Here is a 25554-nt window from a genome sequence, read left to right as displayed (position 1 = left end):
CACCTGGCCCTCCCCATTTTCTAAAACTACTTGGTGGGTACCAGAAAAGGTGTCAGCAGGTGCTTTGGCTTTCATGGGTACCATTTTTGGGAACCCTGTAATATGGGCACAACTAGGAAAAAACCTTTATCTTTTCTCAGGCATGAAGGCACTGGGGCTGACCGTATTTATAAAACCCAAATGCATACTGACTCACAAATCAGACAACCCAAAGAATCTGGAAAGAAATTAGTCTGGTCCAGAAATGTAGCCCATTGACACACATACAGTACAACTATGGGGCACTGTGGGGCAACACAAATATTAAAATTACAGCCAGATCTTTCATATGGTGTGAGTCTGGTATCATTTCATGAACAAGCTGTTAAAGACTGTGGTTAAATCATTTGTTTCTCACCTTTCTCCTCAGCAGAGACCCCAATTGATTTATGTTGTTCACCTCTTTTCCATTTTATCCTCATAACAAGTGAGGATTTGGACCTGGGGTTCCCATGTATTTATCTGACACTCTTAGCTACTATACCACTGGCTCTAAACAATGAGGTGATTAAACTCTGGGAGACTTACAACTGGAATACAATCTTTCCCTCCTCAAGCCATTTTTTTCTGCAACCTTCCCTTTGTCTTAATACTATATGTACTTACAGCATGGTCTTTTTTGAGATCCGGTATAGTGTAGTGGTTAAGACTAGTATCTGGAAAACCTGGGTTCAAATCCCAACTTGTGTCATGGAAGCTCGCTGGATGACTTTGGGCCTGTCATACTTCCTCAGCCTAACCTACCTTACAGATTTGTTTTGAGGATAAAATGGAAGAGAGGTCAACACTGTCAGCTCTGTCAGACACTTTGTCCACATTTAGGAGAAAGTAAGGGTACGGATGGAATAAAGCAATCAAATATGATATCTAGAAACTCATCAACAAAATCTCGCAAAATTTTATGTGCCTAAAAAAAACAGATCATGTACCTAATAAAATCAGATAATGAACTATATTTGAGGAATTATGGTAGAATTGGAGCAGGCAATTCAATACCCAGACTCAGATAACAATATGTCAAGAAATACTATATAATCCCAAACAGACTTTTTTAAACCTTGGATTATACTTAATATAAACATGATTATTCTATACGATTATTGGACAATTAGTAGATTCCTTAAATTAGGGTATCAGATTCAGATAGATGCTATATGTCTAAAAATCCAAGAGCAAATTTGACACACATGTAATGTATCCACATATCATGTCATTTTGGTTAGAAATTAATACATTAATTTTATACTAGAATGTCCAATGGGTTTTAATCCATACTGCCATATTAGAATACAGTCCTTCTCGCTGTAACATCTTGAAAGGCTCTGGATCGTATGACTCTTCTAGCTAATAATACAAAAGTAGAAAGTAATAACTACAACACACATTGGAATATGAGCTAGAGAAATATTATGTTTGAGGAGGGGCTCTGGCTATAGCATCTGTGGTATAACATCTGTTGGGCATGCAGAAGGTCCCAGTTTCCATCCCTGGGATTTCCAATGAAGGATCAGCAAGTCGGTGATGTGAAAGCCCCTGGAGAGCATGATGGACTCGTATTCTGATACAGGTTAAGGCAACTTCACATGTTCACATATAGACTTTGCAGTAAAAAAAAACAAAAGTTACCTTTGATGAACTAGAAGAAAATGGCATGACATTCGGTCTGAAATTGTGGATTTATTTGGATATGAACATGAGTTCATGTCACTGTATGGGATTAACTGGCCACATTGGAAACAATAAAGAATTTTGGGAGACTATGAGAGAGTCCTTTTGGGCGCACTTCAAACTGTTTAAATGAGCTAAATAATCTGGAACAGCTTCGCTGTATAATATAAAAAGCTAAGGCCTAGGTGGGCAGAGAGTGAGCGAGGCCAGTCTGATCTTTGGACCAATCGGAAGGCATCTCCAAAGATTGATTGCCCCTCCCCCAGACTTTGGACCAATAGGGAGGTGACACAGCCTGTCATCCAGCCTAGCCAGGGGCAATATGGCAAGCTTGCAGTCAGTTTGTCAGTTTGCCGCTGGCTGCTGACAGGGACACAGTAAGTGCGCTGGGGGGGGTGGCCTCCTTTCCCCCTTAGGTCAGGAATGTTCAGGAACTTTGGGGAGGAAGGCATCTTGTAAAAATGAGTTCAATAAGTTTGCAATAAGATTTTGCCAAATGGTACCTATAAACAAGAGTTGGTTCTTATATGCCGCTTTCCTTTACCTGAAGGAGTCTCAAAGTGGCTTACATTTGCCTTCCCTTTCCTCTCCCCACAACAGACACCCTGTGAGAGAGGTGAGGCTGAGAGAGCCCTGATATTACTGCTTGGACAGAACAGCTTTATCAGTGCTATGGCGAGCCCAAGGTCACCCAACTGGTTGCATGTGGGGAACAGCAGAATCCAATCTGGCTCATCAGATTAGAAGTCCGCACTCCTAACCACTACACCAAGCTACACCATAAGATTTAAATGTGGTTAACGGAGAAGAAGATTGCACTGCATATTTCATTCTGTATATTTCATACCACAAACATAAATAGGTATATGTATATAAATATATATAATCATTCTACAGACTTAAGTGTCTGATAACTTTTGCTTTACTGAAAGGGTATAAAGCCCTTAAAAATCTATTTCAGGCAGCTGTAGATTAGAAGATTTAAATGGGCATTTAATTTGAAATTAATAAAACAGTTATGGTATGTGTTAAGAAAAGTTACCGAGGTTTGCTTAGTATATTTAATTAGTGTAAAAGAGATAAATCTCGTTGCCATGTAATGAACTCAGAAGGGCAGATACAGTAAGTGTGTACTTTCGTTCCTATTATTAATGCATTAAACTTGTAAGAATGTTTAGGAATTTAATTAGCATTTAATAAGATAGCTATAGCAAATTACGGCAGTTAGATGTTCAATGTAAATTAATATTTTTAGTATTTAATTGATATTAACTAATTAATTACTGTTTATTACATGGCAACTAGATTTATCTCTTTATGGAGTTATTAAATCTAAATTAAAAAGTGCAATTTTAAGTGGGCTTCACTCAATTAAAATAAATATCTTCAGAGGTCTTTGGACATTTATCAATTTTTTTCCATGTGGGAGTTGGGACTCACTGTTTGGCCTAACTTTACGGTATACCCGTAGGAACTGATTTTGGACTGTATCTAATAGCGACTTGCTAGCCTCAGTGCATATGATAAACACAGCAAAATCACACAGCAAAATCTAGCCAAACACAGAGAACTTTGAGGTCCTTCTTTACTTGGGGGAATTCCTCAGGTATGTAGAGAAATATGGGCTTTGTAACTATGCCAAAAGAAAGAACTGGTCTTGCGGTCACTGAATGTTCTCAAGAAGGTACATAATGTTCTGATCAGCAGTGGATTAAAGGGGAAGGTGGGGGAGGGGGGAATGAAGAAGAAATCAGCCTGATCACACCCCCGCAACATAGAGGGAGAGGGAGTCAGTATATTCACATTGTTCTCCCATGCCAGAGCTTGCAGAATGCAACCTTATGATATTACCATCTCCACGGTGGGAGCAAGGGCAAAAGGCTTCCCTGCAGGGATGCTGTAGGTTGGCGGAAGAACTGGGCCCAAAGGCCCAGCTCCTCTGATTACGCACTAAGCTAGCACACCCCAGCCCTCACCGGTGCCCGCAGCAGCTCCAGGTATGCAGAAGACTCTGCGTTCCCTTAACGCGGGCCTTCTGGGGGCCTGGATCGGGCAAGGGCTTGGTGGTGCCAAAGCCCTGTCACTGCCATTTTCGGCATTCCACCCCATGCATAATCAGTCAGGGTGTTTGTTGTGGGGAGAGGAGGGGAAACTGATTGTAAGCTGCTTTGGGACTTCTTTGTGTAGTAAAAAGCAGGGTACAAAAAAAAATCCCAGGTCTTCTTCTAAAAAAAGAGAAGTCACCAACCATAACTCCAGGTTGTAACCTGGCAATTCTAACTTAAGTAGAAGATTCACTTTTATGCTTTTCATTAGCAGGCAGTGGTGGTTAGAATGTTCATTCTGCAATTATGAAAATAGCTTTTGTCCCAGGAATTAAATGATCACTTTGCATCTTCAGAAAAGTTGTCCCCCTACACAAAAAATCCCTGCAAATACTAGACAAGGTCAAGCTTATGTAGGTAAACCAAGGAGAGTAACACTGAGGAGATGTTTTCATGTTGTTTCATGCAATTTACTTAATGTACAGCATTCTAGCTATCGATTAAATATATTTCCTGCTTTTGGAAAATTATTAAGATAATGGAGATAGGCAATCACGTGATCACAACAGAAGAAGCTGGTACTTTATTGGAAACCATATTAATACATTTACCTTAGTATTTTAAGAAATTCCAATCCTATTCTACCCAACGAAAAGCCTGTATTGGCTATCTGATTAAAGGGGCATGCCATTTTATAGCTAAATAAAGGTATATTTGTGATGTCTGAAGCTAATTTTTTTTTCTAAGACCTTTAGTAAATGCAGACTTTGGGTACCAAGTGATGACAAAGTTTAAAGTCAAGGAAAACAGGAAAATATATAATTTAACTGCAATTATTACTGCCCTAAAAAAAGGGAACCTGAATGTTGTGCTGAAAACTGAGGGAAAAGGCAGTGCTGAGATCTCTCCGAAAGCAAATTAAGATTCATGTTGCAATCATTTCTTTAAAGAAAATTAATTTTTTTAAACATGTTTTTTTTTAAAAAACATAGAAGCAGAGCTGGCCCCAGTGAGCTGCCCTGGTGTAGAATTTGGGGGAAGGGGGGGAAGTATAGCTACCCAAGTGAGTTGCTCTGGTGTAGAAGTAGGGCGAGTTGTTCTGGTGTAAAAGTTGGGGGAAGGGGGGAGAGTAGAGCTGCCCCAGTGAGTTGTCCGGGTATAGTATTGGAGTGGGATGGGGTGGGGAAGCCCCTCTCAAGCAGCCCTTTTCTCGAGGGGAACTGATCTCTGCAGTCTGATGAAGAGCTCTCTTTCTGAGGGATCCACAGGTCCCCCCTGGAAACTGGCATCCTTGGACCTCTGTGGGGCACAGGGCCACAGTCCCCCCTCCCAAGCAGCCCTTTTCTCCAGGGGGATTTATCTCTGTTGTATGGAGATGAGCAAAATTCATAGCAAAATTCTCCCTCCGAAACAGCCATTTTCCCCTCATTTTCCCATCTCTATAGACTATAGATAAACTCCAACTCCAGGAGGTCTCCAGGCCACACCTGGAAGTTAGTGTCCCCTGGCATAGGAATGTTTTTTATTTTAATTTTTATTAATACAGAAAAAAGTTACATACAAATTACATAACAAAAATACATATAAGGAGAAAAAATAGTAAGAGAGAAAAAAGAAAAGAAAAATAGGAATGTTCTTTGAAGTTTGGAGGTGGGGTCTCAAGAGTCTGGGGGGGGAGTGGGAGGAGTAAAGTCTGCCTACCAGCCCCAAGGGACCCAGTGTAGCCTCTGTTCTCCCTCTCCCTCTCCCTCTCTCTCTCTCTCCCTCTCTCCCTGCCTCCCTCCCAGCTGTCTTCTCCAGAAGAACTGGTGCCTGGAGATCAGTTGTTATTCCTGAAGATCTCCAAGCCCTCACCTTGAGGTTGGCAACCCAGCTGGCTGTACATGGAGGAGGAGGAGGGGATCAAGCTAGGCTCTTGAGACTGGAGTCTGCTATTGTTTAATCACCTCCAACATGCTAGATCTCAAGATCCAGGGGGAAACGGGGGGGGGGAGGGTCAGCACACAGGAAAGCCATAGGGCATGGGTGCTGACCCTTCCCCTGGCCCGTTTCCCCCTGGATCTTGAGATCTAGCATGTTGGAGGTGATTAAACAGTAGGAGACTCCAATCTCAAGAGTACGACGGGCTTTGCCCCTAGTTCTACATATATTGCAGAACTACTGTTTCTTAAAAGCATTAAGCTGCTATTTTATAATACAAAAAAAAAAGAAAAAAAAGAAATATTTTTCAAGTCAAGTCAAGTAGCCTTTATGGTAACATAATATACGTTCAACAATAGAACCATAGAATTCAGACATAAAATTATAGAACTAACTCTGCTCAAATAATTATAGCATCATAAAGGGACTTTGCTACAATTTCTGTTTCTTGGTCTACATTATCAAGAAGAAAAAGAACCTCAATATAGTCAGAGATTTCTGCTAAATGTATTAAAACAGGGACCGTATTGAAACCCTTTCCCATGTTCTCCTTCAGTATTCCTTTTATCAGATCCTTTGCTCTAATTTTTTTTTACCTGTTTTAATGTTATAATTATTCAATCTGAGTTATATCATTTTATGTGTAAATTCTGTAGTTCTATTGTTGATTGTATTTTATGTTACTCTTGTTGTTGGGTTTCTTCCTTTATACCAATGAAGGCTACTTGACCAATCTTTTTCTAGAAGACAACTTTTAAGGAAAAAAAGAGGGAAGAAAAGATCCATAATAGTACATCCTCATCATTATCACGCCACCCACCAAGTGAAGCATGTAAAGACTGTGGCCTCCACGCAATGCCCTCTGAATTCTGCCATCTTATTTTCTTTTATATGTATCACGAGGCCTACATAGCACTGGTCTTAATGAATTATAGTAGACTAGGGGCAAAGCCCGTTGTCTCCAAGAATACAACGGGCGCTAGAGCTTGGCAGTGGGAAGAGGAAGGGGAGGAGTTGTCCAGTCTGTAAGGGCATGGGGTTGTCATGTGTGTTGTGTGGGAGGTTGTGGTGGCATGGTGGCAAATGAGGCCATGGGTGTGGAGATATGGGTGTCAAGAACCTGTGGTGTGGAATGTTCGTTGATTGTGGGAGAGGACTGACCTTTGGGAATTGTGGCATAGTGGTTACAGATGAGCTTTCCAGAGCCATGTCCTCAGATATGTGAAGGGAAAATCAGACTGGAGACTCTTCTTAGGGGAAGATTACATGGCAACCAATTCCCCCCAGTTCTGCGTCATTTCCCTTATTGTGTGAATTAGGCCACAGACACCAAAATGCCCCTCTGCCCTAATACACATAGGGTAGTCACAGTACACAGGTGTCCACCCTGTTCCTTCTGTCTCCCATATTTTCACTGTTGGTAAAATGTTATGTGCCCACATACTTCTTTCATGGTTGCTCCTTAGAAGAACGGATTTTTGTACCCTATTGCTTACTACCCAAAGGAGTCTCAAAGCGGTTTACAAACACCTTTTCCATTTGTCTCTCCACAATAGTCAACCTGTGAGGTATGTAGGGTTGTGAGAGATCTGAGAGAACTGGGAATGGGCCGCAGTGACCCAGCAGGCCTCAGGTGTCTCAAAGCATTTTCCAATCGTCTTCCCCTTCTCTCCCCATAGCAGACTCCCCATGAGGGAGGTGGGGTAGCGAGCCTCACAGGGAAGCTGGCAACCCTAAGAGGAAGACTGTCTGTGCACAGCAGTCTTGACCTTAGTAAGGTTTTTAATACTGTTTTTTTTATTTGCCAGGCCAAGGTTATTTGCCAGTTACTATTTCAGTGACGATGTGTCTCCAGATATTTACTTGTTCTCTATTTAGTTTCAGGCTGTAAATATTTATTTAGATCTTCCTGCACTTTCCAGACTCACAGGACTGCCTGTCTGCGCCCCAGAATACAAACAGTTGCTGATAAGGGCTGGCCATAACCCATAGGCCAGGAGGGACACTCCTGCACCACTCCCTACCAACTGCAGGCAAAAATGGCTCATTTGAAGGCTGGACTCTGAGGCATTGGACGATTTTGAAGTCCCACCTCCAAACCTCCAGGAATATTTCCAGCCCAGGGGTAGCCAACCTACAGGTGTGGCCTGGAGAGCTCCTGGAATTACAGCTCACCTGCAGAATATAAAGATCAGCTCCCCAAGCAGAAATGGCTACTTTGGACAGGGTTGTGGTAGAGAAGAAACATTTAAGGCTTCCCACACAGGTTGTTGTTGAATTGAAAGACTTGAGGCCTACTGCACAGGGTTGTTGTGCAGATGAAACAGGAGACAAAAGAGCCAGCTTCCTCTGCAGGATAACACTGTGCAGTGGCCTCAAATCTGCAGAGAGTTGCAAAGAAGAAAGACACATGGCTTGGCTGTGTCTAACCCCCAGCCAGAGCAGTATTTTAAGTGAGAAGGGGCTTTTCTGTGGCCTCCCTGTCAGGCAACTGTTTGGCAGAAGGGGAAAGTCCTCCCCCTCAAAAGGAAGGCCCTCAGGCTCCCCTGCATTGCTCTTGGAAAGGCCTCCTTCCCTCAGTCAGGGCCTGTCAGAGGCTCCTTCGCAGCAGGGCTGAAGGGGGGGGGGGGGAGGGAAGGAGCACTCTGCAGCCTCCTGCCAGCTCTGTCAGGGTTCTGAGGCAATTGACAGTTGGACATGGCAGTTAGGACAGCCTTGGGGCGAAAAGGGCTGGCGCAGGCTGTCCAAGCCTCTGTTCTCATCCCCCTTGGCAGCCCTACTGACCTCCTCTCCCTTTGGTGGTCAGGAGCAGACTGGCAGCCAGACTGGGCTGGGTGAATTGAATTTTGGTCTGTCCTGGTGAGGGGCCAATAGGAAGGCGCTTTGCGCGCCTCCCCATTGGCTGCTTGGCCCTGGATGGACACTCAGAGAGCCCAATCAGGAGCCGCTTCGTGGCTCCTGATTGGGCCCTCTGAGTTTTTATCCTGGATAGGGCCCGCCCTAACTCCTCCCCAGGTGGCCTTACTCTTTTATTTAATAGGACCCTGTCCTATTTAAAGATGAGTCTGTACCTTAACTATACAGAGGAACAGGGCTAAAAATGTATTTTTTCTCACTCAGTTGTGTGTGTTTTTTTAATGTGCTATGCATGAACATTTATTTGCCAAACTGTAACGAATGTGTAGAGCGTGGTGATTTTGACAGGTGTTGGCTTTGCGCGTCAAATCAGTTTTGTTTTCTTCCTCTTCTTGAAGGGAACAGATATTTTTAATATCAAATTCAGGATTTATGACAGCTCGGTGATAGTTTTGTGAATTTTGTCTTGAAATTACTTGGACAATCTGGATTATCACTCTGAATTTGAGTACCCATGTTTAAAAGTATTACTTGTCAGATTCGTGGAAGATAGTCTACCAGGGGCTACTAGCCACAGTTATTGAAGGGAATCTTCAGGTTCAGAGGCAGACTCAAGGCAGTAGACCTCTGATTACCAGTGCCAGAAGGCAATATCAGAAGACCTTGGTCTCTATGCCTTGTTGGTGGAACTCCAGAGGAACTGGCTGGCCACTGTGTGAGACAGGAAGCTGGACTAAATGGATGACTGGTATGATCCAGCAGGGCTCTTTTTATGTTCGTATGCTCTTATTTATTCAATTCATAACACACACTCCCTCAACAGGTTAGCAATGTTCTTAGATTCCATCTTGCCCATCTGAAACTATCAGTGTAGCCCTGCTTGGCTTCTCTGATGGCTGAGTATTTTCTATAGAATTTCCAAATACACTTGTGTTAAATGCTTATACTAACCATAACTGGCCCCTTCAACGCCCAATTTGCTCACGGCCTGGCAAGCTTCTCGCTGCAGGGGGGTGGGGAGAGAGAGGTGCGGCCTCTGCTGCCAAGGCCGAGGCCCGGGGGTTGATGACCCCTGGTGTAAAATATGACAGAAATCATTTTTAAAACATTAGTGAGTAGCATCTAATCCAGGATAAGCATTCCAGATTCAGAATTAGGAAGAGTTAAGCCCAGGAATAATGCTGACACTGAAATCAGAGGGCCCTTAAAGAATTTTCCTTGAATGAAATTCCGCATTTTGCATTGGACATCATCCAACTGTATTAATATCTTCTCATCTTTTTGAGAAAATTGACTTGCTTTTCAGCAGTAGGTATGCTGGCTCTCGCTAGTATCAAATGGAACCCTGTTTACTGTATTTCCTTGAGTAGTATGTACTAAAATGTTGGTTTGTAAGTTTGTTGCTGGTGCATCTTGTTTATAAGGTTTCCAGGGACAATAGCTTGGCTACTGTTGACAACCAAGTACTATATGAACGGGACAAAAGTAACGTGTCCAAGGCCACAAACTACCAGGCGAAGGCCAATCCATGAACATCAAATCTCCCGAACCTGTTCAACATCAGCTGTATTCAATCCCTCCCTTAATTAGCATTCTAGATGTATCCTAGATGTAGCGAAGACTTTCCTATAGAATCGCTGAGGGTCGGACATGACTGAACGGATAACATCATCATCAGATGTATCACTTCGGCTTCCATATCTATTTGTAGACATCTAAAATTATTACCCTAATGTATGAAGATGAGAAACAAAGTGATGGGCTGCCACCAGGGATGAACAGGAAGAATATGCATTCATTTCTTGTAATCCCTCCTTTCCTATCAAAACAAAGATGTTGCCCAAAAGTCTTTTCTAGAAAACGTGAGCATTTGAGGACAGTTAAAGGGGGGGAGTGGTTGGTGTCCAGGCATTTTGGGAAGCAGTCCCAGCTTGGGAGTTACTTTGTGGAGCAAGGGACATTCAGAGGACTGAGAATCATGCAACTGAAGGAGCAATACTCATGAGCAGGGATATGTCTTAGAAGTGAGGCAATGAGGCAAACCAGGGACATTTCTGAAAATAAACTTGAGAAGTGGCCATAGGAGATGTCTGGCAAGGAGTTGAAGCAAAATGATGTAGTACGGAGGAGAAATGGGAAGTTAAGAGCTGGCTTTATGATGAGTGGAAATGGGAAGAAACATGCTTGAATGTAGGAAAGGAATCAGACTCAGTGTTGACAGATCCAGGTAGTACTGGAGGATCTGGAATTACAACTAACCCCCAGACTGTAGCACAGTGCACAGTGTCCTGCAGAAAAAGACTGGTTTCAAGAATGAACTGTGCTGCATTATATCTCCCTCGGGTCCTTCCTCTCTCCCAAATAAGCTCCTCAGGATTGATCCACCTCTTCAGTCTCCAGCAATTCCCCAGCCTAGAGGTGGCAATGACAAAGAGCAGTGAAAGAAGCATTCCCAGGCTGCTCTGAGTACTTCTCACTCTTTGCCAGGCTTTCTGTGAGCAAAAAGTATTCCAAGCAGCCCGGGAACGCCTCACAGAATGTCTGGCAAGGAGCAAGAAGTGCACTGAGCAGCCTGGGAATGCTCCTTGCTGGGCTTTCTCTAAGGCGTTCCTGGGCTGCTGGAATTTTGGCTGGTGGGGCTTTCATGCCTTGTCTCTCATAAGCATCTTCTGTGTGGTTGTGGGGGATGAGGGGTGATGCTCCCCATGTGGTGGCAGCTCTAGCTCTGACTGCCATTGACATGATCTTTCAGCTACAACAAAGGTTTGTCTCTCTCCTCCCCAGATCCAGGCCATGTCACCGAGCCTTCTTCTCTGTGCAGGCCTTGCCCTTACTGCAGTGTGGATGAGTGCTGGTGGTGGAGCGATGACACCTGGTCCTCGACCTTGTTCATATTGGATTGGGGGGAGGGTTCATAGCCTAGCTTTTGGCAGCTGCAGCAGCCATTTTGTGTGAGCAAGTGACAACAGACCCTCTGCCTGATCCCTGTGGTAACGGTGCAACCTGGCCAGCCTCTGCCGCCTGTCTTCCACCCTGCTTTGTCTTTGGCTGCCACCATCTGCCTCGCCTATTTATCACAACTACTGGTGCTTGCCCTCTTTCCCCTGTTTGTCAGTCATGGGTGGGGACAGAACAAATGGACGTCATGTCCGTATTAATTTACATTACAGGGAACGCACCAATAGATGTGTTTCCACATCAAAAAATGAAAGTGGGGGATTCAGCACACTTTATTGAAATGGCTCATTACTCAAGGCATGTATGGAAGAAAATAAACTTACTCCACATCTGTGAAAATGCACAGAGATGGCAGATGTGTTGAAAAACCATTCCCAAACTGATTCTCACATCTGCTTGTTAACTCTTTTATTATCTGTATATCAATTAACTGCTATTCAACTGCTTTAATCTAATCTTAGCTATACTTATCACTCCGTTACTTATGCATTTTGACTCTCACTAACTCTTCCTGATGACTAATCCCCCTACCTTATGGTTAAGAAAGTCTTGTTTCAATGTATCTGAAGAAGAAGAGTTGGATTTTGTGCCTCAATTTCACTACCCAAAGGAGTCTCAAAATGGCCTTCCCTTGATCTTCCCACAACAGACACTTTATGAGGTAGCTAGGGCTGAGGGAGCTTTGATATGACTGCTCCATAAGAACAGTTCTAATAGGACTGTGACTAGCCCAAGGTCACCCAGCTGGCTATATTTGGAGGCTCGCCACTGCTTTTAACCACTACACCACACTGGCTCTCTATGGTGCTACCAAACTCAAATCTAACTGTTCAAAGACTTCTGTCTAACATGGTCTCTTTTGGAATCAAAGCATTCAAAGAATTCCATGCTCTTTTCAAAGAATTCCATGCTCTTGTTTCTCACTGCTTAATACTGCAGGTAAGTGTAGAGGACACAAACTTGAGGGAGATTATGTGTTTGTGTCTAGAAGCTCCATAAAACATTGCAAATGATTTGTCCTTCTGCACTTACAGCCCTGAAAGAGCAACTGCCATGAGGTGTGATTTTGCATTGGGAAAGCACACTATGGGGCAATTAAGGCACTATAAATTCAAAGAAATAGACCCAGCCTGCAAATGTTCCAAGGCTGCCTATGCAAATGAGGTAGGATTTAAAGTAATGCAAGGTATTCTTCTCTTTCTCTCTTTTCCTTCACCAATACAAGAAGAGAGGCATTTCAACAAGAGATTCTGCTAGATCAGAAGGTAATCTGGCAGTCTAACAATGGTGATTGTGTTGCAAGGGTCAAAAATGCTGCATAGTTTTTCCTGTCATCTGTTACAGGGCCTCTCCAAGGTATCCCAACGGCCTATCACTTCTGCGATGTCTTGCAGCACAAGAGCAGAGTGAGGAATGCGGATATCATCAAAGGTCTATAAAAGTCTGACCTTCAAGCTGATAGATTTGAGCAGTAAAAGGCTTGCCAAATACCTGATGTATAAACATAAAGGGAAGCTTTAAGGCCAACCCCTTTTCATTTACAACTCGCAAACGGGGGGCAAGATTAAGTTTCAGAAGAGTCTGGGGACCTGAGGTTCTTGTAAAGCAATTGCCCGAATTATGATACAAAATCCAAACGGGAGGTGTGATGGACCTTGGAAAAGATATATATAAAAGAGGGAAGTGATTTGAAAGAAAATGAATAGGGCTTAGGTATAACGAATGATAGTAGGTGGCACCGAATATTCATCTGATGAAGCAAAAAACTTAGGCATGGTAATCATAGAATCATAGAATAATAGAGTTGGAAGGGACAATCATGGGTCATCTAGTCCAACCCCCTGCACTATGCAGGACACTCACATCCCTATCGCTCATCTACTGTAACCTGCCACCCCTTTGCCTTCACAGAATCAGCCTTTCCATCAGATGGCTATCTAGCCTCTGTTTAAAAATTTCCAAAGACGGGGAACCCACCACCTCCTGAGGAAGTCTGTTCCACTGAGAAACCGCTCTGTCAGGAACTTCTTCCTGATGTTTAGATGGAATTTCTTTTGATTTCATCCCATTCGTTCTGGTCCATCCCTCTGAGGCAAGAGAGAACAATTCTACTCCATCCTCCATATGGCACCTTTTAAAATACTTGAAGATAGTTATCAGATCCCCTCCCAGTCATCTCCTCTCCAGGCTAAACAGACCATGCTCCCCCAACCTTTCTTCATACGTGTTGGTCTCCAAACCACTCACCATCTTTCTTGCCCTCCTCTGAACACGTTCCAATTTGTCAACATCCCTCTTCAACTGGGGTGCCCAAAACTGAACACTGTACTCCAAGTGAGGCCAAAACAGAGCAGAGTAAAGCAGTACCATCACCTCCCATGATCTGGACACAATACTCCATTTGATACAGCCCAAAATCCCATTTGCCTTTTTAGCCACCGAGTCACACTGCTGACTCATGTTCAATGTATGATCTACTAAGACTCCTAGATCTTTTTGCACATGTTACTGCCAAGACCAGTCTCCCCCATCTTATATTGGTGTATTTGGTTTTCCCTATCTAAATGCAAAACTTTACATTTGTCCCAATTGAACTTCATTTTATTCAATCAACTTCTTTAATGCAAGCAATCACGCTTGATAGTCCCTGTTGATAATTATATAGAATGCTAGGCTTGGGCCAACACTGGTTGTCCCAAATAAAATTGGAACAATCTGAATACTATGAATTTGCATAATATTGGAGAAAACCAAATGGAAATCCTGCGAGGATAATCTGTGGTGTCCCTCTTTGTGCTAGATTTGTACTGGAAAGATACCTTTGCCCAGTTATGAAGCTCCCTGGATGATCTTGGGCTTACGACATGGAGGTATAACACATCAACCCTCCCTACCAAACCCAACTACCAACAGGGGTGATGAGAGGCTCCCATAACTGATCACCACCAAGATGTTCAAATGGTGGTCATATCTACTTCTTAAGGTGGGGGAGCCCTCAACTGATCTCTGCCCTGGTCTCATCTATAGACCTGGTGGAAGAGCTCCATCTTGCAGATCCTGTCAAACACTGAAAGCTCCCGCAGGGCTTGCAGTTCTTCCGGGAGCTCATTCCACCAGGTAGGGGCCAGATCTGAAAAGGACCCTGGTCCTGGTTGTGGCCAGGTGAGTTTCTCTGGGGCCGGGAATGACCAGCAAGTTGGTACCCGCAGATCACAAAGCCCTGTTGGAGGGGGGGGCATACGGCGACAGGCAGTCCCTGAGATACGTGTGTTCCAGACTGCGAAGGGCCTTAAAGGTCAGAACCAAAACCTTGAACAGGATCCGGCCCACAACTGGTAGCCAATGTGTATTTGTAGCTTGGAGGAAAGGAGGACAAAGGGTGATAGGACAGCCTTGTTTAACTATGTAAGAGGTGGACATGTTGAAGAGGAGGCCAACTTGTTCACCGCAGCTTTAGAGAAAAGGCACAATGGTTTCAAATTATGGGAAAGGAATTTCTTTGTTCCCACTCTACAGATAACTCCTAAAGGGAACATTGACTCTCAAGAGAGTATATCTTCCACTCACCCCCCAATAACCTGTCAGTCTCTAAGATGCCAGTTTGTGGCTGTTCTACTGCAGATTCAGACAGCTGTGTGTATATGTTAAGTGCTGCCAAGTCCCTTTTGACTTACAATGACTCTATGAATTAATGACCTCCAAAACATCCTCTTCTTAACAGCCTTGCTCTGGTCTTGCAAGCTGAGGGCCTCAGCTGAGTCAATCCATCCTTGTTTGAAGATCGCTTCAGACAGGTAAACATGTTAGTCTGCAGCAGCAGAACAAAGTCTGGTGCTGTTGCTGCTTAATTTCCTCTCCCTCCCTCCATGCCAGGGCTACTCACTGGGGCTGCCTCTTCTTCTTCTTCTTCTTCTTCTTCTTCTTCTTCTTCTTCTTCTTCTTCTTCTTCTTCTTCTTCTTCTTCTTCTTCTTCTTCTGCTGCTGCTGCTGCTGCTGCTGCTGCTGCTGCTGCTGCTGCTGCCTCTCCTCTCTCTCCACACCTGAGCTACTCACTGTGGCCACTTCTGCTGCTGCTGCTACTATTCCTCTCCCTCCCTCCACACCAGAGATACTCACTGGGGCCACTTCTTCTACTGCTGCTGCTGCTCCTCTCCCTCTACGCCAGGGCTACAAACTGTTGCCGCCTATTCTTCTGCTGCATCTTGTACTTCTTTTCTCCCACCTTGCCTGAGCTACTCACTGGAGCTGGTTCAGCTTCCTCCCAGCACATTCTGAGGGTGGCAGGAAGTTGCGGGCAGAGAGCTGACTCCTTATCAGTCCTTCCTGACTGGGGGCTCCCTCCAAATAGGGGCTCATCTACAAGGGAGGCCATTCATGGTCAAGGGCCAATCAAGTAGAGAGTTACCCATCATTTCCATATATTGTTTACTGATTATTACAATTGTTGACTGCATGCTCTTAGTTGGCTGACCTACAGCAGTGTACAACAGTGAAATAAATAATAAAAACCATATATAAAAACAATCCAATGATCCCTCAACTACATAATACCCCTAAAATTCAATAGTTCCCCTTCACCCAGCACTTCAGAGGGTAGGCAGAGGAAGGGCCCAAAAGATCTTTAGCCTGGTCTCAAGCAAATGCCTGGTGGATGAGCTCCATAATATCTTGCCTTCTAGTGACATAGTTGGTTTGCTCCTCTCTAAAACTATCTTGTTGGTAACTTTGGCTGTCCATGGTATTTGCAGCCAAAGTCTCCAACTTTCATCTCCAACACCATAATTCGAAAGCATCTATTCTCCTCCTGTCTTCCTTCTTCAGAGTCTAGCTATCACATCCATAGGATGTTATGGGGAAGACAACACCATTGACTAGCCGGCACTTGTATTAAGTCTGATATCCTTACTCTTCCATATTTGGTTCATGCCTAACATTGTATCCGGCCCAGTGTTATTCACCGTTTTATTTCATGGCTGCATCCACCACTTTAATTGATCATAGAGCCAAAAAAGATGAAATCATCAATACATCCAATGTTCTCATTGTCAATCGTAACTTTGATGCTACTGCCAGTAGATATTGGTCTTTTGGATATTTAGGCATAGTTCCATCTTTTCACTTTCTTCTTTAAGTCTCTTTATCAGGGTCTTCAGATCATGCTCTGATTCAGCAAGGAGTGACAGACCACCATTTCCGTAAAACTCTCCTCCATCACATCCTCTGAAACAATCCAAGGAGAATTTTTGCATTTCTCTTTTTCAGACATTGAGTTTGGAAGAGAAAACTTAAAAGTCTAGAAATACTTTTTTTCCCACCCTGCTGAATAAATTATAGGAAAGAAGAGAAGAAGTGACCCTTTTTGCTTTGCTGTGACGATACCTTTGCAATGCTGTGTTTCTCTAAATATTGTTAAGCAACAGGGAACCAAAGATGTCACTGAGCATTGGAACAGTATGCCCCTTTCAAATGGATCCTTCACAATCGCCGTCGTCTGCCTGGGAAAAAACGTGCAGCTCGATTGAACAAAAGATAAAGTTAATGCTACCTAATAGAACAGACCATTATAGATCAGCAAAACTGTACCACAGAATTATATGACAAGGGGCAAGCCACATTATCTAAATTAACATTTTTCCAGCATGAACAAGAAGGGCCAGCATGAGGAAGCCAAGTGCTGGGCTTTGGCCTGTATTTAGTCAACCTGAAGTAATTATTAATTTATGGTTGTCTGTGATTTTAATGAAAATGAAAACTGAGAGGAAAAGAATTGAGAAAGATAATGTGCCGTGAAATTGAGTTGCATTTGTGTGGGGGCCACCTTCTTTGTTCTCCCCCCCCCCACAACACACACACACCTTGTGTGTATATAAATACATCTATTTTTCAAACGATTTCTTTCTTCTTGCTTGCTTGCTTCAAGACAAAGATGTTACCTGCTTGCTAAACTTGTGCAACTTTGTGTTTAAATACCTGTGGTTACTTCAGAAATTAATTGAATTGTTCCTTCTTCTCAATCGTGGCAACTTAGGTTGGATGTCCATTCGGTTATTTTGTAGAGGTTTCTCACAAAAACAACTTCTACCTGAATCTGTCATCCTCTGGCTGCTGCGGATGTGAAATGTGATAAGCCTTCATTTCCGTACAAAGTCATAGCTCATGGTGCTATTAAAGGGTTGTAAAATAGTAGAACTTTAAAACAAAAGTAGCCAAACAGTAAAGGTGTTTTCCTTGGCCAGACTAGACAGGCTGGTGGGACAAGAACATTTTAACTTTTTAAAAAGAAGTTATCCAACAGAACATCATCTGTTTCTCGGGAGAGGAGGAAGAGGAAGAGGAGAAGCTGTTTTTGGTTTGTTTGTTCGTTTGTTTTTTGATACCCTGCTTTTCAAGAGTCCCAAAGCAGCTTTCTCTTCTCTCCCTACAACAAACGCCCTGTGAGGTAGGTAGGGCAAGTGAGAAGTCTAAGAGAACTATTCTGTGAGAACAACTCTAACAGAACTATGATGAGCCCAAGAACACCCAGGTGGCTGCTTTTGGAGGAGTGGGGAATCAAATCCGATTATATTAGACTAGGAATAAAGCCCATTGTAGTGGAAATATGATGGGCGCTAGCAGGCGGGCCGCCTTAGCGGGGGGGATGCTGGCAGGGCTGCGTGGAAGTGCCCCTGTCCCCTGGGGGTGCGGCAGGCCGGTCGAGTGGGCAGAAAGGTTGACGTGTGGCAGATGTGCCATAGCGGCAGTGGGGCGGAGTATGCGAGGGGTCCCGGGGCAGAGCGAGGAAGAGGCGAGGGCAGCATTAGGAAGGGAGGAGAGCGTAGATGGCAGCGTCAGGCGTACCTGAGTGAGCGGCGGGCGGCGGCTCGGCGGCGTCCTTGTAGTGGCATCGGGCAGCAGGAGGACATGATAAGGCAGGCCTACAGGCCTCCTGTCAGTGGCCATGTTGCAGCACGGGCGGTGGCTCGTGTTGGTCCTCGTCATCTCAGCGGCCATCTTGGGGCACGGGCCACAGCGGTGGTGGCAGCAAGCGTCTGTCAGAGGAGGGCAAGCGGGTAAGTGAGCTTCGGAGGTCAGGCCATTGGTGCATCAATGGCATGGAAGCTCAGGGACAGGCGGGGAGGAGGGTAAATGGGTAAGCGGGCTTCAGAGGTCGGGGCGTGGGCGCGTCGGTGGCGGGGAAGCTCAGGGACAGGCGGGGAGGCGTTGAGGCGCAAGTGGGGTGGGGGTGGGGGTGGGGAAAGTTTGCAGGCGGCGGCAGCCATTGCAGGACGTTGGGGATCGGGGGTGGCGGGCAGGGAGGGGCGTGCAGGGTGCGGGTGGGAAGGGTGAGGTTGGCGGTGGCCGGGCAGGCAGAGGAGGAGTGAGTTCCGTAGGTGGGGAAGGGCATTCGCTGGGCAGAGGAGAAGCGATTTTCCCTGAGCCCAGGGAAGTGGGGCGAGCCTCCTCCCTGGCGACCATCCGGGCAGGATGGCGGCTCGGGAGGACTGGAGTGTGTGGCGTGGCATTCGGGAGATGGGCCAAGTGTCCAATAGGGAGGTGCGCTTCTTGGACACTTGGCTTCGCGGCTCCTGATTCGCTCCTCCGAGTTTTTATCCCTGACAGAGCCCACCCTAACTCCTCCCCAACAGCCCTTACTGCTTTATTTAATCTGCTCCAGGTCAGAATCCACCATTCTTAATAACTACACAACTAGAATTCTGAATGGGGTATTTACATTACATTGCAGTTCGGGCCCAGTGAATGAGTCCCAAGAATGATTTTCTACGCAAGCAGTAGGGATTGCACTTTTGAAAACAGTTTACAAAGTTATTATGGACTGTGGCCTATACTACTGTGCACAGCTTGTTGTAAGGAAGATCCCACTATGAAATTTTCACATTGTTTGATGCGTCATGTTAACACGCTACTATTTTTAAGATTTCGGGTTGGCCCCAGACATCTGCAATCCAAATCCTATTTTATCGACAGTCCCATCTGTTGATTGGACTGACTCACTCTGTGTAATCCACCTTCTCATGGTGAGAAAGGCACACTATAAATGAATCAATTGTTTTAAAAAAGATTCTGACGTTGATCATACATTTGTATGTGTTACCACTTCCACTGGTTTAAGTGCTCATTAAAAGCCATTAATCTTGTGATGCCTACCCCCATTTGTGGCATTAATGCTCAGTACCCCCTCTTCAAGCAAGGCTCTTCTGAAATGCATCCCAGTTTGTTTGCCTGCTCCGTTGGATTGTTCGCCTGGAATGAAGCAAGTTAATAGGATTTAGGAATCTGTTTTTAATTGAATTTTGGAATTTTTACTAGATATATTTGTATTTTGTATTCTTTCTGATGTACCATGAGACCAAGTTTCGGGGAGGGGCAATTTAGAAATCCCTAAATAAATAATAATAATAATAGTTGGTTTTCATATTTCCCTTTTCACTGCCCAAAGGAGTCCCAAAGCAGTTTACAATCACCTTTCCTTCCTATTCCCACAACTGACACCCTGTGAGGTAGGTGAGGCTGAGAGAGCCCTGATCAGACTGTTTGGTCAGAACAGCACTAACAGGGCTGTGACAAGCCCAGGGTCACTCAGCTGGCTGCCTGTGGAGGAGCGGGGAATTAAACCTGGCTCTCCAGATTAGAAGCTGCTGCTCTTAACCACTATACCAGGGGTAGTCAACCTGTGGTCCTCCAGATGTCCATGGACTATAATTCCCATGAGCCCCTACCAGCAGGGCTCATGGGAACTGAAGTCCATGGACATCTGGAGGACTACAGGTTGACTACCCCTGCACTATACCATTCTGGTTCCCAATAAATAAAACAGATGTTGTAATGCTATTGGAAGTTCTCCATGGCAGAGAATAACTAGTGTGCACAGTACTTTTTCATAGAATCCATATTAATTAATTTAATTTAATTATCTTGCCCTTCCTTCAAGTTGCTTCTGAATGATATCTTCTCAATTACCATATGAGGTTGATTAAGCCAAAAAAAACCACACACACACACACAACTGGCCCAGGATCATCCAGGATTTTGTTGTTAGGTGCGAAGTCGTGTCCGACCCATCGCGACCCCATGGACAATGATCCTCCAGGCCTTCCTGTCCTCTACCATTCCCTGGAGTCCATTTAAGTTTGCACCTACTGCTTCAGTGACTCCATCCAGCCACCTCATTCTCTGTCATCCCCTTCTTCTTTTGCCCTCGATCGCTCCCAGCATTAGGCTCTTCTCCAGGGAGTCCTTCCTTCTCATGAGGTGGCCAATGTATTTGAGTTTCATCTTCAGGATCCGGCCTTCAGGCAGGGCTGATCTCCTCACAAATGGGGATATGATGAACTCTATACCAAAAGGAGTGATTTCATCACTGCAGTTCTTGAGGAAGGAATAATCTGTCTCCACAACTCTTTGAAAAGCCAAAGCATTCCCTTTCTCCTTCCTCTTGCCTTGAAAGGGCAGAGTTTTGTGAAGTAAGAAGAACTTTGCTTTCTCCTCACCACCACCACCTGCTGTCCCCAAGCCAATGTAGAAGTCAGCAGTTTTTGTTATCTTCTGTTGTTCCCTCATTAGCTGCCCCGTTTGCTAACAAATACTGACCTGTACCTCCGTACATCTGCTGGAGAATTTAATAAAAGATGAACCAAATGGAGTTCACAGCCTGCAGCCCCTTAACTTCCCAAGCATGTCCTTTGCTGCGGCTGATTTCAATGAAGGCACCGAGGTCCTTGAAACCGGAAGCCGACTTCACTTGACACTGCCATATGGATGGTGTTTGTTCTGATTGTTTCCACTGCCTGCTCTCTGCTAGCTCAAATGCTTTGCTTAATGCCTTTATTTAAATTTACTGCAAATTATATTCTGTAATGACCTCGCTAACTTACTTCTTGGGCATGTCTATTCTGCCCTGATTTGAATGCACTGTTTTCCTGCAATATTGTTGCTTTGCATTCTCCAATTCACCAAACAGTAGGAATTTTCAAGAAAGGCTTGTTTGACGGTTACCTCTACACATCTCACTCTGAGGTAAAATTTCCCTCCAAAATGAAAGGTTATTTCCTCAGAGACTGAGCTAGCCTTTGTAGCTTGGTTTTCTTTGTGAATAAATGTCCCACCCTGTCTCTTTTAGGTCTTTTTGGCCTTCTTCAGCCTTGGAAACTTTTGGGAAGATGTAGAGCCATGTTTTCTTTTTGGAAAAAAAAATCCCTTTTGTCAGAATGACACTGAGATGTTTTCCAACAAGCAAGTTAAAGACTGCATTTACAAAGAGGGAAAGGGTAGTTGGACTTAAGGAATAAATTTTTTACATTTTTTTAAATTAAAATTTATACCCATGAAACAAATATATACAGATTTATTCCTCCCCACAGATAACCATCATGTATAAGGTGAGCCCATCACCAAGATCTACAAAATCAGAGTTGTTGTTCTTGTTGTTGTTGTTGTTGTTTGTTGTGAAGTCATGTCCGACCCATCGCGATCCCAGCGACAATGATCCTCCCGGCCTTCCCGTCCTCTACCACAGTGGTCCACAACCTTCTGGCTGCTATGGACCACTGCGCCGGAGTAGGGGGAGAGGGTGGCCCGGGGGCCCCGCACGCGCGGCAGCCCCAGTGCGGGAAGAGGGAGCCGCGGCCCGGGAAGAGGGGGGCGGGAAGAGGGAGACGCGGCCCGGCGCCGAGGCCTTTGCGGCCCGACATCAGGCCATGGGCCGCGGGTTGGGGACCACTGTTTTATAGGCTTGTGCGATTTGTCTGCTTTGGAGGCCGTTCCCTCCGGGCGCAGCCTGCGCCGCGCCATGGGGGGGAAGGCGGTGCTGGCAGTGGCGTGACAGCGGGCACAACAACGCAGGCGCGTAATTCCGCACCTGTGTGGTTGCGCCCACTGTCACACCACTGCCGGCACTGCTCTCCCCCCCCCCGCGGCGCGGCGCTGGCTGCGCCAGGAGGGAACGGCCGCCAAAGCGGGCGAATCACACAAGCCTACTGCTCTACCATTCCCCAGAGTCCATTTAAGCTCACACCTGCTTCAGTGACTCTACCCAGCCACCTCATTCTCTGTTGTCCCCTTCTTCTTTTGCCCTTGATCGCTCCCAGCATTAGGTTCTTCTCCAGGGAGTCCTTCCTTCTCATGAGGTACAAAGTATTTGAGTTTCATCTTCAGGATCTGGCCTTCTAAGGAGCAGTGTGGGCTGATCTCCTCTAGGACTGACCGCTTTGTTTGCCTTGCAGTCCAAGGGACTCGCAAGAGTCTTCTCCAGCACCAGAGTTCAAAAGCCTCAATTCTTTGATGCTCGGCCTTCCTTATGGTCCAACTTTCATAGCCATACATTGCAACTGGGAAGACCATAGCCTTGACTAGACACACTTTAGTTGGCAGGGTGATGTCTCTGTTTTTTAGGATGCTGTGTAGATTTGCCAAAGCTTTCCTCCCAGGAGCAAGCGTCTTTTAATTTCTTTGCTGCAGTCCCCATCTGCATTGATCTTGGAGCCCAGGAAAATAATATCTGCCACTACCTCCATTTCTTCCCCATCTATTTGCCAGGAATTGAGAGGGCCGGATGCCATGATCTTAGTTTTCTTGATGTTGAGTTTCAGGCCAACTTTTGCATTCTCCCCCTTCACCCACAAAAGCAGAGTACAAAAGCTTAAAAGATAGCTACAAAGAAGACACTTTGCAAGCCCCTATGGCTGGCTCAAGCAGACTACATGCCTACACATCAGCACATGGGGAGAGCAGAGAGCCTAAATGGCTGCATGTTTGTTTCTGCAAGGCACTCTCACTGATCTGCTCTTCCTGAAGAAAGATGAAGTCGGCAAAAGCCCACTTTAAACAAAGGAATCCCCAGGACATGTGCTTGGGGTTTTTCCATTGCAACCTTACCTCTAACTACTTGATGCATTAGTGAGCATAGAGGTACAACTATTGCTTATAACACCCCTTCAGGGCTGACCTTGCTGACTGCAATTCCAACATATATATTCATTTATTTGTCATGTCACTTTGGGTCTTGTTAAGAAGAAAAGCAGCCAATAAATTTGCCATGTGGTGTAGTGGTTAAAGAGTGGTGGACTCTGACCTTGAGAAATGAGTTGGATTCCCCACTCCTTCCTATATAACCAGCTGGGTAACCTTTGACCAGTCACAGTTCTCCTCAAGCTATTCTCACAGACCAGTTCTCTGAGAGCTCTCTCAGCCCCGCCTACCTCACAGGATTTCTGTTGTGGGGAAAGAAAGGGAAAGGTGATTGTAAGCTGCTTTTGGGCTCCTTCAGGTAGTGAAAAGCAGGTTATTAAAAACTAGCTCTTCTGTAATGAAAACTTAATGGTGATCTTGGGGTCTTTTCACTTCCAAAAACAATGCCTACCATGCATACCTCATGGTTTCCACTCCACTCCCTTTCTCTGACAAGAAGGCCAATGGAATAAGAGAGTCAAAACAGGCAAAGGCACCCAAGTCATTGATTATTGCCACAATTGTTTGACAGCGTGGTTGTTTCCCATTTCTGAAGTTCATTGTTTTGCTTGCCAGCTATGATTCCTTTGAAGCATATATCTTTCAACCTTCTACCGGTGCTACAGGCCGTATTAATCTTACGTAGTTTAGTTCATTGCTATTCGGGAACATTAATCCTGAGTAGCAAACCATTTAATACATGGCTTCAGCTCCCTTTCTCTTTTTTGCAATATATCTTTCATGCAAGTGCTCTGTTTTTCTGCAGGGGGGGTGAGTGGGGGGGGGATACAGTCCGATTTCTCTCTGAAGGGAAACACATACTATTTCTTCATGTAGAAAAACAGCATGTGCTAGGAACAGGAGAAACGTTTTGTCCTATTTCTAAAGTTTTATACCCAGGAAAGTGTGTTGTGTATAGAGAAGCTTACAAATATGCAACCCCACCACCTCTGGCCTCAGAGAGTCCAAACCAGGAAAAAAGCAAGAGTCCAGGAGCGCCTTAAAGTCTAACACAATTTGTGGCAGGGTAGAAGCCTTGGCGGAGCCTCTTGTGGCGCAGAGTGGTAAGGCAGCTGTCTGAAAGCTTTGCCCATGAGGCTGGGAGTTCAATCCCAGCAGCCGGATCAAGGTCGACTCAGCCTTCCATCCTTCTGAGGTCGATAAAATGAGTACCCAGCTTGCTGGGGGGTAAACGGTAATGACTGGGGAAGGCACTGGCAAACCACCCCGTATTGAGTCTGCCATGAAAACGCTAGAGGGTGTCACCCCAAGGGTCAGACAAGACCCGGTGCTTGCACAGGGGATACCTCTACCTTTACCTTTTAGAAGCCTTGGCGAGTCATTTCAGGAAAAGACTACATATATTTGAACTGGTTCTTCCATTCTGGGATACACATCACACCACACAGTCATTTTTTTTCTGCCACCAGCAGTATGCAAAAATTAAAATGTTATTTCCATATAACATTTAATACAGCATTACATTGTCTATTTTTTTTAAAAAAAATCTGGCAACATGCAATTGTATTTTGTTGACTTGGAAATAAGAACTTCCCAAAAGATCCCAGTATTCATTCATTCATTCATTCATTCATAGTTCAGCTTCCTTACTGCTACTCCCCAAAAGGTGCATGGCGGTTAGGGTAGTGCACACAGCGTTGAAATCGGCCGTTTCTAGCTGACGCAGCCAACGCTGCACTGCGGGGTGGGGTAACGGGCTGGAATGGCCGATTCGGATGCCGCCACACAATTTCTTCCCATTCAAAAGACTCTTCCATTGGGGTTGGTATAGTGATTAAGAGCGGTAGACTCTAATCTGGAGAACTGGAGGGAGGGGCTCCTCTACATGCAGCCATCTGGGTGACCTTAGGCTTGTGACAGTTCTCTCAGAGCCCTCTCAGCCTCACCTCCCTCACAAGGTATCTGTTGTGGGGAAAGAAAGGGAGGGTGATTGCAAGCTGCTTTGAGACTCCTTTGGGTAGTAAAAAGTGGGGTACAAAAAACGACTTTTCTTCTTCTTAAGTTGGAGGAAGGCTTCAACTTCACTTAGCAGAGGAGCAAGGTACCAGCCACTGTTTCCTTGACTGACACTAATGGGTTGCAGTACGAACAAAAAGGCCAACTT

This window comes from Paroedura picta, chromosome 6, assembly GCF_049243985.1.
Source record: "Paroedura picta isolate Pp20150507F chromosome 6, Ppicta_v3.0, whole genome shotgun sequence".
Taxonomy (NCBI): Eukaryota; Metazoa; Chordata; class Lepidosauria; order Squamata; family Gekkonidae; genus Paroedura; species Paroedura picta.
This window is presented reverse-complemented; position numbering follows the sequence as displayed.